Genomic DNA, 18,559 nt, shown 5'->3' with positions numbered 1-18,559 from the left:
GCCATGACCACGGATGGTAGTTCGGAGGAGGAGGTGGAGGAGGGGTGGGAGGAGGAGGAGGCATAGTAGGCCTGAAACACCTGGACCGAGGTAGGCCCCGCAATCCTCGGCGTCGGCAGTATATGACCAGCCGCAGGGTCAGACTCGGTCCCAGCCTCCACCAAGTTAACCCAATGTGCCGTCAGCGATATATAGTGGCCCTGCCCGGCAGCACTCGTCCACGTGTCCGTGGTCAGGTGGACCTTGTCAGAAACGGCGTTGGTCAGGGCACGGATTATGTTGTCTGACACGTGCTGGTGCAGGGCTGGGACGGCACATCGGGAAAAGTAGTGGCGGCTGGGGACCGAATACCGAGGGGCGGCCGCCGCCATGAGGCTGCGAAAGGCCTCGGTCTCTACTAGCCTATAGGGCAGCATCTCCAGGCTTAGCAATCTGGAGATGTGCACATTAAGGGCTTGGGCGTGCGGGTGGGTTGCACTATATTTGCGTTTCCGCTCCAGCGTCTGGGGTATGGAGAGCTGAACGCTGGTGGATGCTGTGGAGGATCGTGGAGGCGACGATGGGGTTTTTGTGGCAGGGTCCTGGGCAGGGGGCTGACTATCAGCTGACACAGGGGAAGGAGCAGTGGTGTGCACGGCCGGAGGTGAACGCGCTTGTTATCACTGAGTGGGGTGTTTAGCATTCATATGCCTGCGCATACTGGTGGTAGTTAAGCTAGTAGTGGTGGAACCCCTGCTGATCCTGGTTTGGCAAATGTGGCACACCACAGTCCATCGGTCATCCGGTGTTTCCTTAAAGAACCTCCAGACTTCTGAAAATCTAGCCCTCGCCGCAGGAGCCCTCGCCACGGGAGCTTCACTAGTTGACACATTTGGCGCTGATGCACCAGCTCTGGCCCTGCCTCTCTGTCTGGCCCCACCACTGCCTCTTCCAACCTGTTCTGGTCGAGGACTCTCCTCCGTCTCAGAAGCACTGTGTTCACCCGGCCTCTCAACCCAGCTTGGGTCTGTCACCTCATCATCCTCCGATCCCTCAGTCTGCTCCCCCCTCGGACTTCCTGCCCTGACAACAACTTCCCCACTGTCTGACAACCGTGTCTCCTCATCGTCGGACACCTCTTTACACACTTCTTCCAGTACGTCAACAAGGTCATCATCACCCACAGACTGCGACTGGTGGAAAACCTGGGCATCGGAAAATTGCTCATCAGCAACCGGACAAGTGGTTTGTGACTGTGGGAAGGGTCCAGAAAACAGTTCCTCAGAGTATGCCGGTTCAAATGGCAAATTTTGCTGGGAGGGGGCAGACTGGGGGGGAGGAGGCTGAGGTGCAGGAGCTGGAGGAGTGCCGATTTCGGTGACATGGGTGGACTGCGTGGAAGACTGACTGGTGGACAAATTGCTCGAAGCATTGTCGGCAATCCACGACATCACCTGTTCGCACTGTTCTGGCCTCAACAGTGCTCTACCACGAGTCCCAGTAACTTCAGACATGAACCTAGGGAGTGTAGCTCTGCGGCGTTCCCCTGCTCCCTCATAAGCAGGTGGTGTCTCACCCCGCCCAGGACCACGGCCTCTGACCCCTGCAGTAGTTGGACGCCCACGTCCCCGCCCTCGTCCTCTACCCCTAGCCCTCGGGTTAAACATTTTGAAAATGAGAGTTATAAGTTTAATTTTTTTTTTAACTTTTTTTTGTGGTGTTTTTTTTTTGTGGTGTTTTTTTTGTGTGTGTTTTTTAGTTTTTAAAACCAAACGATGCTATCCTATTGCTATGGCTATTTTCTAGCCAAGTATGAGAGCACACTACTATGCCAGATGAGATGACGCTGAGTTATGAAAAAAATAAACGTAAAATAAAAAAGGAAATGGCAGACTGTGCCTAATTGAAATCCAACCCCGGGCCCTAATAAATTTTCCCACTTCGGTCTTTGCGATGGATATGTGCGTCACTAAGCGCAAAACACAGTGGTCGCAAGTCTCACTACAAATTGCTCACAATTTGCTAGTAGATGCACTGCAGCAACTACAGCCACCAGCAGATCAACCAGAAATCAAATATATATAACGCTACTGTAGGCGTAAGTAAGACGTTTGGATTCTCCTATGGCTATTTTCTAGCCAAGTATGAAAGCACACTACTATGCAAGATGAGATGACGCTGAGTTATGAAAAAAATAAACGTAAAATAAAAAAGGAAATGGCAGACTGTGCCTAATTGAAATACAACCCTGGGCCCTAATAAATTTTCCCACTTCGGTCTTTGCGATGGATATGTGCGTCACTAAGCGCAAAACACAGTGGTCGCAAGTCTCACTACAAATTGCTCCCAATTTGCTAGTAGATGCACTGCAGCAACTACAGCCACCAGCAGATCAACCAGAAATCAAATATATATAACGCTACTGTAGGCGTAAGTAAGACGTTTGGATTCTCCTATGGCTATTTTCTAGCCAAGTATTAAAGCACACTGCTATGCCAGATGAGATGACGCTGAGTTATGAAAAAAATAAACGTAAAATAAAAAAGGAAATGGCAGACTGTGCCTAATTGAAATCCAACCCCGGGCCCTAATAAATTTTCCCACTTCGGTCTTTGCGATGGATATGTGCGTCACTAAGCGCAAAACACAGTGGTCGCAAGTCTCACTACAAATTGCTCACAATTTGCTAGTAGATGCACTGCAGCAACTACAGCCACCAGCAGATCAACCAGTAATCAAATATATATAACGCTACTGTAGGCGTAAGTAAGACGTTTGGATTCTCCTATGGCTATTTTCTAGCCAAGTATTAAAGCACACTGCTATGCCAGATGAGATGACGCTGAGTTATGAAAAAAATAAACGTAAAATAAAAAAGGAAATGGCAGACTGTGCCTAATTGAAATCCAACCCCGGGCCCTAATAAATTTTCCCACTTCGGTCTTTGCGATGGATATGTGCGTCACTAAGTGCAAAACACAGTGGTCGCAAGTCTCACTACAAATTGCTCACAATTTGCTAGTAGATGCACTGCAGCAACTACAGCCACCAGCAGATCAACCAGTAATAAAATATATATAACGCTACTGTAGGCGTAAGTAAGACGTTTGGATTCTCCTATGGCTATTTTCTAGCCAAGTATGAAAGCACACTGCTATGCCAGATGAGATGACGCTGAGTTATGAAAAAAATAAACGTAAAATAAAAAAGGAAATGGCAGACTGTGCCTAATTGAAATACAACCTCGGGCCCTAATAAATTTTCCTACTTCGGTCTTTGCGATGGATATGTGCGTCACTAAGCGCAAAACACAGTGGTCGCAAGTCTCACTACAAATTGCTCACAATTTCCTAGTAGATGCACTGCAGCAACTACAGCCACCAGCAGATCAACCAGAAATCAAATATATATAACGCTACTGTAGGCGTAAGTAAGACGTTTGGATTCTCCTATGGCTATTTTCTAGCCAAGTATTAAAGCACACTACTATGCCAGATGAGATGACGCTGAGTTATGAAAAAAATAAACGTAAAATAAAAAAGGAAATGGCAGACTGTGCCTAATTGAAATACAACCCTGGGCCCTAATAAATTTTCCCACTTCGGTCTTTGCGATGGATATGTGCGTCACTAAGCGCAAAACACAGTGGTCGCAAGTCTCACTACAAATTGCTCCCAATTTGCTAGTAGATGCACTGCAGCAACTACAGCCACCAGCAGATCAACCAGAAATCAAATATATATAACGCTACTGTAGGCGTAAGTAAGACGTTTGGATTATCCTATGGCTATTTTCTAGCCAAGTATGAAAGCACACTACTATGCAAGATGAGATGACACTGAGTTATTAAAAAAATAAACGTAAAATAAAAAGAAACTGGCAGACTGTGCCTAATTGAAATCAAACCCCTAATAAATTGTCCCACTTTGGTGTTTGAGGTGGATATGTGTGTCACTAAGAGCTAAACACAACGGTAGCAAGTCCCCCTGCTAATTCCTCACAATATGGTACTAGCTGCACTACTAGTGCCAGCAAGCCCAGCCACAAGCAAATAAAAAAAAAAAGTATAACGTTATTGTAGCCCTAAGAAGGGCTGTTGGGTTGTTGTAGAATCACTCCTGCCTAACAGTAAGCTAATAGAACACCCTAACGCTTTCCCTGACCAGCAGCAGCTCTCTCCCTAGCGGCATCCAGACAGAGAATGATCCGAGCAGCGCGGGCAGCGGCTAGTCTATCCCAGGGTCACCTGATCTGGCCAGCCAACCACTGCTATCTACGTGTAAGGGTACCACGTCATGCTGGGTGGAGTGCAGAGTCTCCTGGCTTGTGATTGGCTCTGTTTCTGGCCGCCAAAAAGCAAAACGGCGGGAGCTGCCATTTTCTCGAGCGGGCGAAATACTCGTCCGAGCAACGAGCAGTTACGAGTACGCTAATGCTCGATCGAGCATCAAGCTCGGACGAGTATGTTTGCTCCTCTCTTGTCACATGGAAGACAGCACAGCTGCTCCAAAAAAAGGGTTGTGTTCGTCACAATCGCAAAGCACCCACTACTTAAATACCTGTGCAAGCCATTTTACCAATGTAGATAGAGCACAGTCCGAAAAAAGTGTGTCACTAAGTGGTGCAAAGCCTTAGTAAAGTGCCCCAATGTGTTTTGCCAGATTTCCCTTTTTAAACTCTCAGCATGCTCTACTTTTGCAAGTCCATAAAGTGCATAAATAAAAGGACCATGAAAGACAGACTTTATTCTGATCGCATGGTAATGTTTATTATGGAAGTTTTGCAAAAATAAAAGGTTTTTCTGCTGAAGGCAGTGGTAGCTTGAAGCTCAGCATCAGTGATGCTAAATGATTGTATTTACTTTTGCAAGTCATACACATGAAAATCCTCCATACAAGTCTATGGATCAAAAATGCATTGCACTCTAAGACACATGCAAATGAAATGCGTTTTATTTATTGATCAATTGCCATAGAAAAGAAAATGTTAAATACACATTGAATTGAAAAAAAAAACATGCATGAAAAATGCAAAATACTAATTAATCAGTTCAGAAACTGATGAAAATTGCAGGAAAAAAATGTCAGTTTTTCACATGCTGCACTCATAATTTTTTTGCAATGCAAGTGTGAAAAAGGCCTCAGGCCTCTTATACACTTGCATTGCAGATCACATTAGAGTGCAATCACATGATTCTTCATGTCATACCCACATGCCACTTCCTAGCAACCCATATGTTAAAAATGCATTGCACATGCATGCGTCTTAGAATATAATGGGGCACATTTACTAAGGGTCCGCAGCCGCGAATCCGTCGGGTTTTTCCCGAATATTTCCGCTTTGCGCTGTATTTCACGGGATTGTGGCGCACGCGATCGATTTTTGGCGACCGGACAACCCGAAGGATTCGGAAAAAACGCAGAATTTAAAAAGCCATTTGCCATTTCGCAAGATCAAGCACTCACATACACCAGAAAAAAGCAGGTGAACTCCGGCGGACCTCAGCGCAGCAGCGACACCTGGTGAATATTGGCGCACGGACCTTAGTGAATCCCGGCAGAACCCGAATCAGCGTCGGAGAACCCGCCGCTGGATCGCGACTGGACCGGGTAAGTAAATGTGCCCCAATGTGTTTTTGATGCGTCTCCAGAGTCTTGCATCACTATGGGTTATAGTGCAATGCAAGTTCTGCATGTCAAAAACACACCCAGAACACGCGTGTGAAAGCAACCTAAGTTAAAGGGGTTATCCGGGTTTAAAAATTTTTTTTTTGGCCGGGCTGGGGAGGGCTAGTTAAACATAATAAATATGGACTTACCTCCTCCGGCGCCGCCGATGTCCCGCGCCACGGTCCCTTCGATCCGTGCCCCTGTTTGTTTACAGGGGCACAGAAGCCGCGCACAGGGAGATTCCGGTCCGCGATGTGGACGGCTCCTCCCATCCGTCCCTATCTCTCAGCATTGTAAGCGCTGGGAGATGGTGCGCGTGGGAGCTTCCGGCCGGCTGGAAGCTCCCTGTGCGCACTTGTAATGAAACCGGCGCACAGAGAAGACCGGCCGTGGCGCGGGACATCGGCAGCACCGGTGGAGGTACGTACATGTTTATTGTGTTTAAATAGCCCTCCCCAGCCCGGACATAAGAAATTTTTTAAACCCGGATAACCCCTTTAATTAAATAACTACAGGTTTAAAATTGCTTTGAAAACATCACACCTGATTTTTAACCCCTTCCCGACGCTCGCCATACTATCGCGGACCGAACCCTCTCTATAACCGGTAAGTCTTTGCTGCATGGGCGCCACCATCTTGCCGCGGATAGTCACTCCCTGATGACGTCACGAGGAGTGGCGATCCGTTGCCATGACAGCTTCGGGTCTCAAAAAGGCCCAAAGCTGTCTCGTTTTAACCCATTCATTACAATGTGCTATCAGCAGTATGGCAGTATATGGTACAATCGATCAGACAACCTAGTTTTAAAGTACCCTAGGGAGTCTGAAAAATAGTTTTTTTAATTATATTTTTATTTTTTTTACTTTTTTTTTATTTTTACTTTTACTAAAAATTCAAATCACCCCCCTTTCCCTAGAACTGATATAAATATGAATAAACAGTAAAAATCATAAACACATTAGGTATCTCCGCATCCGAAAATGCACAATATATCAAAATATAATAACGGGTTTTCACTGCGTTTAACCCCGTAACGGAAAATAGCGTCCAAAGTCAAAAATGGCATTTTTTTTGCCATTTTGAAAAATATAAAAAAACTATTAAAAAGTGATCAAAAGGTTGCACAGTCCTATAAATTATAGCAATGAAAACGCCATCAAAAGTCGCACCAAAGTATGAAAAAGGTTTTGGCGCCAGAAGATAGCAAAATTCCAAAAAACATTTTTGTACAGGGGGTTTTAATTTTTTTAAATGTATGAGACCATTATAAAACCTATACAAATTTGGTATCCCCGTAATCGTAGCGACCCAAAGAACAAAGTAGACATGTCATTTGGGGTGCACAGTGAAAACGGTAAAATCCAAGCCCACAAGAAAACGTTGCAAATGTGTTTTTTCACCATTGTCACTGCATTTGGCATTTTTTTTCCTGCTTCCCAGTACACGCCATAGAATATTAAATACAGTCACTACGAAGTGCAATTTGTTACTCAGAAAATAAGCCGTCACAGAGCTCTTTACGTGGAAAAATAAAAAAGTTATAGATTTTTGAAGGTGGTGAGTGAAAAATGGAAGTGAAAAGACTAAAAAAGGCCAAGTCGTTAAGGGTTTAAGCCTCACCAGTGAAAAAAAACGGATGTTTCATCAGTTTTTTTTTTGCGAACCCCTAGACTTGTATAGCCTTCCGTGATCCTTATCTGTGAAAAAAATAGGACATATTTTATACTTTTTTGCCAATTTGAAAGAGAGTCCTTAGATATTCGAGACAGAGCAGTAATGTGAGCTGGTTATGAGAATGGAAGTAAACTCAACTTCAAATTCCCTTTATGGTCTAAAGCTTAGTTGTAGATAACCTCACTAAGATTTCCAGTAACCGATATGTAAGATACTAAATGGAAAATATACTTCTTTCCACTCGCAGTTGATGTTACGGTCACAGCTATTTAGTGTAGTAAAAGAGGATTGTGTCCTTTAATTGATTTTGAATTGTACACAATTAGAAACAATTAATTTATTACTATATCATCATAATTCATATTTATATATTTTATCTTTTTATCTGTATATATTACAATGTTCATGGCAGATGTATAGATAAAATGCACTTACATAGTAAAATGAATGCGTTTAAACCTACACACATCCTCTTCCAGAGCATATCTGCTTATGTCACCTGTTTTATCTCCCTACACAAACCACAAATGTGAGAAAAATATGTTAAGATTCAAGATTGTATCAGTGTAAGACACAGTTGCAAGAAAACTGACACAATAAGCAGTAGTATAAATGTACAATAAGATGTAATGAACAAATTAGAGGAGCAAAACTTCCACGAAACTTTTGACATTTATTAATTAAGGTGATTGGAAAGTAAAAATGTATTTTAAAAAAACTTGCTGGCACAATCATCTCATAAAAAAATTGAAACTTTCTTTTTAACTAAAATAATTGTCAAAGACAAATGGTACGAGTGATGTAGAAAAATATTTGTCTGATACACAATTTATAAAAATGTATTTACAAAAATAAACAAATTCCTCATACAACATAGATAAATTTAAAAAATTGTATCCACTCTAGTGTAAGACCAATTTAAGTCTCAATGGTTTGCAGCCATCTGTAAGATAATTGGAGTTTTATTACTATCCAAATTTAATGTTGAATGTGGAGATAAAAAAGAATGGCAAAGGTTCAACATTCTCTTCTATGGATTGTTTTAACAAAAAAGACTAAAAATAAAGTAATGTTTTTAACTGGTTGAAAGAGTTAATAAATTTTTGTACTATTTTTACCATAAAAAGTATGGTCGGACAATTCTCTCTAGCTTATCTTGCATTGCAGGGGAAGGAGGTAGACAGCAGACTACCAGGGCCGGCGCTATGGGTAGGCAAAGTGGCCATTTGCCCAGGGCCTCCTAAACGGGAGAATCTCTTCTTTCAAATACATTTTGAATTGTGTTTCTAGGTGCCAGGGATCCAAAGATATTCAGGTTTAAAGGGAGAATATCAGGTTCCATTTTTATATATAAAAATCACTCCCGACAGCAGTTTAACAGTTAATGTCTCTGTTTTCCTAATACTTAGAAACAAATTCATAGATTCATATAAAAGTGGAAACTCTCTTCTTTCTTAGGAAAAAAGAAGTGAAGTTCTATGTGTCACAGAGCCAGAGATACAGCCCCCTTAAATGTAGCCCCCTCCAGATTCTTAGCCTGCAGCTTCAGGGAGAATTTACTGCACACAGGAGCTGCTGCTTCTCACAGATAATGGAAATAGTCACATTATATGTTACTACATTTTGAGAAGGGATAATATCAACTAATATTCATGTTTTTAAGCCTTCTCTATGCAGAACTATCTAAGAACACAATTTCTTTTTTATTGCCTTTTATTTCGTAATTTTTTTTTTTTTTTGCGAAAATTGACTGATACGATGAACATTCCATCCTCTTCGCCTAATGTGACTACATATTAACACTGCAACCCAGAACATGTCCATAAAGTTATACGTAACACCAAAAACAAGTTTTTATTTCACACCATCCTCCATTATTTACACCTATGTTATGACGTTCTCACTCAAATTCTGCTATTATGCGGCTAATACAATGGCACAGATCTAAAAGTGACTTTTATTATCTCATTAGCTTGGTTTATGGATATATACCGGTAGTTATTTATTCGGGTCGCCATTGTGTAAGGGATCATACAATGATACATCTGTGTGACGCTCAGTACAATTTTCTGCAAAAAAAGTTTGTTGTCCCCTGTAGATTTAACGTTCCCTTTTCTTCACATTTTGGTGAATATACACATGTGGGGTCTGTATGATCTCCTCACATCTTACTGTTTTAGGAAAGTAGATTTTCTTTATATAAGTATCTGGATTTGTACATATTTTAGAGGAAATTTTCAATGTTAATTGCCAAATGCATCGCCTGGTTGTCTGCTTTCAAAATGATATAGGTTTTATGGCACCTTTACTTTTTATTCTGTTTTATTGATATATTTTGGAGGTTCTGACTGTCTTAAAATTTCTAGCTGAAAAGCAGATATCAAGTTATTACAGTTTTAATCATATTATGTGGATTTATTTATGTGAACATATCAATATGGGACATTTGTGAACTCTACACATGTCCATCTATTACATTTTGGAAATGTGAAGGTAAATATTTTCTGTTTAGAACAAAATTTTTGCCATTAAAGTCAAATTTTAAGTATTTTTTATAAAATGTTTCAGTTTAAATCAAAATTGCATGCGCCTATGTCTATAAACTCTTTAATGCAATTTTGAAAATGGAATATGTGGTTTACTTTGATTCTTTTTGCTGTAATTTTAAAATTGTAAAAATTGCTTTGGTCAATAACGCAACAAAATATCCAGAAATGCAGGGGGGTGAAAGGGTTAATACCCATTGGTTGAATTCCCAGGTGAAGATGCTAATCATCTATTTCCTGTCTATATATCTATCTGTCTAGCTATCTATCTATCTCATGTAATCTGACCATTTATATATCTCGCTTTTTCTCTATCTATTTATTAATCAATCTTCTATTTATCTTCTGCTGTATTTATCTCTCATATCTATCCACTGTATATATATTCTACTTTATAGTTTTGCATCTAGAAATCTCTATCATCTTTCATGTTTATCTATTATCATAATAATAATTAATAATTTCTTTAGTTATATAGGGCACACAGATTATGCAGCGCTGCACTGTGCTTGCCAAATCGGTCCCTGTCCCCATGGGCCTCACAGTTTAAACAACCTACCAGTAATTTTTTGGAGTATGGGAATAAACCGGAGGTCCCGGAGGAAACCCACGCAAACACAGAGAGAACATACAAATTCTTTGCAGATGTTGACCAGCGCTGCAAGGCTGTAGTGCCAACAACTGAGCCACCATGCTGCCCATTAATATCCCTATCATCTATAAAATATCCAATATTAATTAGTTTTACCATACTAAAGGGAGCCTCTTGCTGACTGTGACTGGTCGTAAAATATTTTTATTTTGGGGCCCCACTTTGTCTAGAACCGGTCCTGCAGACTACACAGGTACTTCCTGGTTCAGCTGTGCTTCTACTGCAGTGTGAAGAGGACACATGAGCATCTGCTCTTCAAACAAGATAAGCTCTGTATCTGAGGGATGGGCTGACAAAGCAGTGCTGTTTTATTAATTAGATGAGGCAGCAGTGCGGAGTGTAGTATTGTGTCTTCAGGAGAGACGTTAGAGGGTAGCAAACTAAGCATTTTCCCAGGGTCCCCTGTCTTAACGGGGCCCCCTGCATGTGGACTTTTGTGGGCAGAGGATGTATTGCTCTTTAAATATCCCTTGGTTGAATGCCCAGGTGAAGATGCTTATCATCTATTTGTCTAGTTATCTATCTACTATAATTTGTCTATATCCTATCTATTCTATATTCTACTGTATCTATCTATCCAGGGGTGCACCTGCCATGAGGCGATTTGAGAATCTCGCCTCAGGCGGCGTGCCTCCTGCTGGACGAGGGGGGGCACCGGGCTATCTATCTATAAATCTGTCATATTTATCATTTAGCTTCATAATGATTATGTATGTGTCTATAAATCTATCATCTATGTTTAAATCTATCTATATTATCTTTCATAGTTATCTTCTATCATCAATATACCTATCACATGTGATCTCCTATAAAATTCTCCTACAGTCCCATATGACAGATTGCCTTACCATACATGATAATCTACGCACATTGTCAGCACACAGCATCTCATAGCACAAAGGAATCATGAAGTATCTGTTCAGAAAGTCCCACACTGACCATCACTGAGTGATAGGAGCTTTTGTAATCTGTATATGCCAAATGTATTTTTATATAATAAAATATGCCAGATTGCAATAAATGTATACTAAATGCATAGCAGATGCAAGGTATTTTATTTGACTGCAACATAATTATGGTCGCTGATCCAGCATCCTGAATAGAATTTACCATAAAAAGCTTCAGGCAATGGCCCAAATATATGAAAAGTGGTGCAAACTGCCTTACATTCTGGGGCTTACTTACTAAGGGTCCCGTGGACCGCACTTTAGTCGCATATTCCGTTTTCTGATTTGCGCCACTGGGACAGGCATTTAGAAGGGGATTTTGGCGCACGTGATCGGATTTTGGTGCAGCTGCGCTGGCTTTCCTGCGACAAATCAGGGAGGGGGCAGCCATCAGACGATCCGACTGATTCAGACAAACCACTGGATTTAACTTTAAAATTGTGTCGCAAGACATACACTTACATACACCGGGAGGAAGATGGGGAAATCTGGCAGACCTGATCCGGAAACCGACACGTTCAGGAAATCGGGCACACAATCTTATTGAGTCGCGGCACAGTGCATTGTCATCGGACAATGCACTTTCGGGAACTCCTCCGGACCGGGTAAGTAAATGTGGCCCTTTGCCTAACAAATGTGTAGTCGCACATGCTTATAGTAAATCTGGTCAGTTTTCAGGATATGCACACAGTTGCGCCTTTTTTTTAATGCACTTTGCTTCCTGCTGAGGCAACAGAATTGTGGTGCAGGGCAGTAATAAATGTGGCACAAACTCCCACTAAGCACTACAACATCCCTTTAGGTGTGCAGATTTCTAAAGTGTCGGACACAAAAGTCACAATCACACTGCACGTGTAAGATTACCTATAGGGATTCTAGAGCAAGATATGAGGTATGAGTAAAACGGGCACTGAACCCATGGCTTCCTCAATACCTGTACCCTGTCAGGTGTTGGATGGGTTTCCAGACATGTAGGGGCTTATTTACTAAGGGTCTCGCTACTCACTGTAGTCTGAGTTTGCACCATTTTCGGATTTTGATTGACAGGTATTTAAGGTGTCTGCGCTGGGATTTTGTCGCACGCAATCAGATTTTGGCGCAGCTGCGCTGGCTTTCATGCGACAGAAATCTGGGGGTGTGCCGTCAGACGATACGACTGATTTGGACTGATCTATGTCGGACTTGAGCGGGGAAGCGACACATGCAGGGTATTGGGCGGACAATCTTAGTGAATCGCAGCAGAGTGCATTATACACGGACAATGCACTTTCGAGGAACTCCAGCGGCCAGGTAAGTAAATGTGCCACATTGTGTCCAGCCTATGGACTGTCATCTGGGACCCTCACCTATCTTGGCAATTTGTGGCCCTGGCCCCCTCCCTGCACCCAGTGCATGCTCAAACACTTACAATCAGGGCCGGATTAAGGGTGGTTGAGGCCCCTGGGCGCAAACTGGGGCGCCCTCCCCACAATTGTTGCTAGTAATAAATATATCCAGTCCCCCTTATACCTACATCCAGCCCTGCTATAATAACTATTTCCAGTGACCGCTTCAATCGTCCACATCTGGTGGGGGCCCCTTTAAGGGCAAAGTGGTTGGGACCCCGGGGTGCATCCCCTGGACGCCCCCCCCCCCTATAATCTGACCCTGCTTACAATTCAAGTCTGTCGAACCACTGGAAACAGTCGAGCATAAATTTAATTTAGTTTCCAGGGTTCTTGGTGGCCAATAGAAGGGGGTCATTGGATATGTCATAAATACTAACATGAAAACAGTTCCTACATCATTAATATCAGAAATATCTTTAAAGATTGCTTTCACCCCTTAACGACTAAGATAAAATGCAAGAATTTTATTGGTACGCTCTTAATTTAGGATTGTCTTTGGTTCCTGACACTGGCCTGGTTTTCTGTTTAGCATGTTGTGCAATTCCAGTGTATTTACCACTCATACATTATATTTGTGGCGAGGCAATCATCTGCAGATCTAACCTATTCATTACAATGGGCGATTTGCATGATACGAATGAGGAGGAAAATAGTAAATAAATGTAAATAAAAGTAAAATTATTTTTTAAAAACCTAAAAATTCAAATCACCACCCTTTTCCTAGAAGTCATATAAATATAAATAAACAGTAAAATGGTTACGCTTTTTCATGGCCTTTAACCCCATAACAGAAAATAGCACTCAAAGTCGAAAATGACACTTTTTGGCCATTTTGAAAAACATAAAAAAATTCAATAAAAAGTGATCAAAAGGCGGTACAGTCCTAAAAATGGTAGCATTGAAAAAGTCACTAAAAGTCACTAAAATTGACACAATCCACAGCTCTATACACCAAAGTATGAAAAAGTCATTAGCGCCAGAAGATGGCAAAATAAAGAAAAAATTTTGTACAGGAGGCTTTAATGAAACATTATAAAACCTATACAAAGAAAACCGTGCAATTGTTTTTTTTTTACCAATATCACTGCATTTGAATTTTTTTTCCTGCTTCCCAGTACACGGCTTGGAATATTAAATACCATCACTATGAAGTGCAATTTGTTACGCAGTAAACAAGCCATCACACAGCTCTGTACATGGAAAACTTTTTAAAAAGTTAGATTTTTGAAGGTGGGGAATGAAAAATGAAAATACAAAAAACGAAAAGGGCCTCAGCGTAAAGAGGTCAAAGTGTATTGTATACAGGAATAATAAGTCTGATTTGCAGTAGACAATTGTAAAAAATATAGTACAATTTTACTGCTCTTAGAATTTTTTTCCATATCAAATAATGCCACTAGGAAATCTAATTTGTCACTATTGGCAAAATGATTTTTAATTTTTTACTGCAGGGTAACAATTTACTCTCTTCAAAATAGTGGAAAACAAATGCAGTGTTTTTCTGCCATCTGCTGGTAAAAAAAGAGAATGACAGAATTAAAATAAGATTGCTTTTGTCTTCCCTGTAGACAATTTTTTCTACTTTTGTCCCATTAATATGGCTTTCTGAGTCCTTGTTTTGGTGTGGATATTTTGTATCCAGCTCTGTTTCAAGATATAAACAAAACTATGGTGATGATAATACATAATGGGCCACATTTGCACCAGGCTTCTGTCGTACTTTGCACTGAAAACAGCGGCAAACTGCTTGCACAGGAAATCGGAGATATTCACGTTTAAAGTGTGGATTTCGGGGGCAATTTTAACAGTTAATGGGGCACATGTATCATAGTTTGGCCTCTCTGAGGTGAATCTTAGAGACTTTTGTCGGCTAGCTTTTGCACCTTATGTATGATCCTGTCAGTTTTTCTTATCCTGGCAGGTGCAAATTTTGGCTTCTTTTTGAGACTTTTGTTGCAAATGTCTCAAATCCACATGGACACAAGCCACGTTGAGGGGGTTATATGCAGGAGTGGACACTACTGTTAATTTGGGATTTAACATGTTTAATTTTTAATGCATTTTGAAACCTATTACAACAGCTGAGGAGAGGTGATTTGCCTTATTTAATTACTTTTAACATTTGAATTTACAAAACGCATAGTAAACACAATGTTAACACATGCATTAATGCGGCGTTTATATTGCGTTTTGTAAACACAAATGTTAACAGTAATGAAAGAAGGCAAATGACCTCTCCTCAGCTGTTGTAATTAGTTTCAAAATGCATTAAAAACGCAATTAAACTGCTGTGTGACCTCACCCTTAGAAGTAACCAATAAAAAAAAAGCAAAAATTTAAGAATTTAGACGAAAGAGGTTACTGTGCAAAATGTTAAACAGTTAAAGCATGTGAAATAATTCCAATTTACAAGTTAAAATCGGGTCCATGAAAAAAAAAAATTCCTTTGCACCTGCCCTGGACCAGGTGCAGATTTGCGCCTAAAATATCTCAAAAAAGGTGAAAAGTTGCACGGAACATCTGGAAAGTTAAGATACATGAGGCACACTGCAAAAGGTGCAGACCGAGGTGCACTTGAAGAGCGCCAACAAAAGTCGCAAAAACGAGAAAAGTCACAAAAAAAAGACAATTTGCCTAGCTGAAAATATGATACATGTGCCCCAATATCTCTGTTTTCCTGACACCTAGAAACACAAATTTAGATTCATATTAAAGAGGAGTCTTGGTGTCACAGAGCCAAAGATAATGCCCTCTGAAATGTACCCGCCTTCTAGATTTTTAGCCTACAGAGAGAATTTGTAGGATGCTGCACACAGGAGCTGCTGACATCTCACAGATAATGTAAATATTGACTTTATATGTTACTAAATGTTAACACTTGTTAAGGAGATCGCACTGGTTTCGGACGCCATCTTGCGTACTGTCAGCCATCTTAGATACAGCGGACATGTTCGCTGACCACTGTCCAGCTAATGTCATGATTCAGCCATCTTTGTGTAACCTGCCTGTAAAAGTTTTGCCTTGGCACATGTGAGAGATGATTGACCTTCGGTATGTTCTCCTTCTTGTCATAAAGGTTTTGGTTGTGGAGCCATTCTCTGTACATTCTGTAGATAAACATGTCTGAAAAGAAATAGTTTATGGTTCATTAACCGTTAACCTGTCTTAGAGAATGTCCTGGTAAATTCATTATGGCCAATAGCATTACAGTATTCTGTCTCCTTGTCACTCCCCTTTGATGATGATGATGTTTCTGCCTTTAATATATACAGCTGCAGGGGTGTAACTACAGCGGTAGCAGCCATAGAAGCCACTATGGGGCCCACAGTGTCAGGGGGTCCCGTCATCCGACCTGACACAATAAAGAATGGAGGATGTGCACGGTTACATCTATATTGTACTGCACATGTCCAGCATAATATGTATATAACATATAGTGTGATGTGTATATGGTGTCTGTATACACTGTATGTGAGTATGTTGCATATGGCACTGTATGTGTGTGTTTATGCTGTGTGTGCACATGAGTGTATTTATATGTGTGAGTATACTATTATGTATATTTTTTAAGTGGGAAGGGGGGCCCCATGCAGTAGCCTGCTAGCGGGGCCTGTCTCTCCTAGTTATGCCACTGTACAGCTGAGACTAATAAACTGGGAGAAGATTTTTACATACACTAGAGCAGTGATGAAGAACCTTTTAGAGATCGAGTGCCCAAAATGAGACCCAAAAAACACTAGCTTTTCCCAAAGTGCCAACAATTTAGGCAATAACAAACTTATTGCTACCAGAATTTTGGAGCTTCAATCCAACCCTGTACACACTTTTTCACTCTTTGGACAGGACCAATCAGCACAGGATGGGTAACTTTAAAATAGCAGGGCACTATTTGGACTGTCTGAGACTGCAGGAAGATGCCATGTCTGGCAAACTCTGTTCCTGGGAGAGAGCCCATGTGCCCACAGAGAGGCCTCCGAGTGCCATCTCTGGCACCAATGCCATAGGTTCGCCACCACTGCACTAGAGACTGATGTGTCTAGGTTTGTTCTCTCCTCCCGGTACTGGGGCAGCCATGAAAGAGTTAATTTGAAAGTCACCTGTACAACTGAAGTAAATACTGTTTTGAGTCCAATATAAAAATCTCTAATTAGCTTTTATTTTGTGATAATTTTTTTGTGAAAATTGAGCAATACGATGAACATTCGCCTTTGCCTAATGTGTCTACATATTAACACTGCATCTTAGAACGTGTCCATTTATTTGTAAAACCAAAAACTCACACATGTTCCTGGAATAAAGTGCAATGTTTGGTGCCCTCTGTGAATGTAACTTTCCCTTTGCTGCATATTTTGCTGAATATACACATGTGTGGTATGTATGAACCCTTCACATCTTACGGTTTTATATAAGTATTCTGGATTTGTACAGTTTTTAGAGAAAATTTAGAATTTTCATGCATTTTATTACTGTTTGCTGCAAAGTAGCATGAAGGTAATAGTGTGTATGAATTAAAAGGTTATTCTTGTTTACATGATTCCTGGGAAAAAAAAATATATTTTGTGCATTATATATTTTTAAACACATTTGTGGATAGCTACCAAATATGGCATGGTTTTGTTTTAGCATTTTTGGGAGTGTAAATTTTTGATGTTGTTTATTGTGGTATATAAAAATCTGCTACTGCTACTTTGTGTTATTATTTTTAAATCCCTATTTGTGCGTAAACCTCTGTTGATGTGACAAACGTATTTTATCATGGCATTTTCAATGCATTTTTTGTTTAATAATTCGTGTTTGTCACAGAGTTACATAAGGCTGGTACAGGCTGTCAACTGTTAATCCAGGCAAATGAAATCACCGGGGTGTCTGCTTTCAAAAAATATATAGGGTTTAGGGGTGCCTTTTCTCTTTAATCTGTTTTATTGCAATATTTTATAGGAAATATTTATCTATTTCCTATAATCTGTCTATTTATCTATATATCTCCTATCTATTATCTATCTATCCATCTATCAATCAATCAATCAATCAATCTTCTATCTCTCTTCTACTTAATCTCTCATCTATCTACTGTATATAATCTACTTTATAGTTCTGCATCTAGAAATCAAGCTTTTTGGTTAGTTTTACTTGCTGCCTGGAAAGCAGACCATTTCAAACTTTGAAAGTGAAGAATTTTCAGAACGAAACATAAAACTTATCACTTAAATTTTACAACTAACATGAAGTACAATGTATCTCGAGAAAACAATCTCAAAATCACCACGATACGTTAAAGCATTCCGAAGTTATAACCAATTATTGTGAAATGTCAGATTCTAAAAATCAAGTCTGGAAAAATTTAAAGGGGTCTGAACACTTTCCGTATCCACAGTACATATACACACCGACATGTATAGGTACAATTGTTCATGGAAACAAAACCACGGTCTGTATGATTGATAGTGAGCAACAGAGCTGAGAAATGCTGTGCTCTGCTGCCTCAGGCACTTCCACCCGTGAATTAGCCTGTGGAACAGGAACCGGGAAGATAAAATATTGTTTTTAAGATAAACCCCCCTGGATCCAAACTAAACGTGTAGGCTGCAGACAGGTATAGACACTGTAGCATTTTATGAACACTAATAAATGGCCCATGTAACTACACACAGTTATAACTCAAATTTACTGTAAAATGCCTAAGGGTAAATTTATCCAAAAATAA

The sequence above is a fragment of the Engystomops pustulosus genome, chromosome 8 (assembly GCF_040894005.1).
Source record: "Engystomops pustulosus chromosome 8, aEngPut4.maternal, whole genome shotgun sequence".
Classification (NCBI taxonomy): domain Eukaryota; kingdom Metazoa; phylum Chordata; class Amphibia; order Anura; family Leptodactylidae; genus Engystomops; species Engystomops pustulosus.
The sequence above is the reverse complement of the archived record's forward strand: the minus strand, read 5'-3'. Positions refer to the sequence as shown.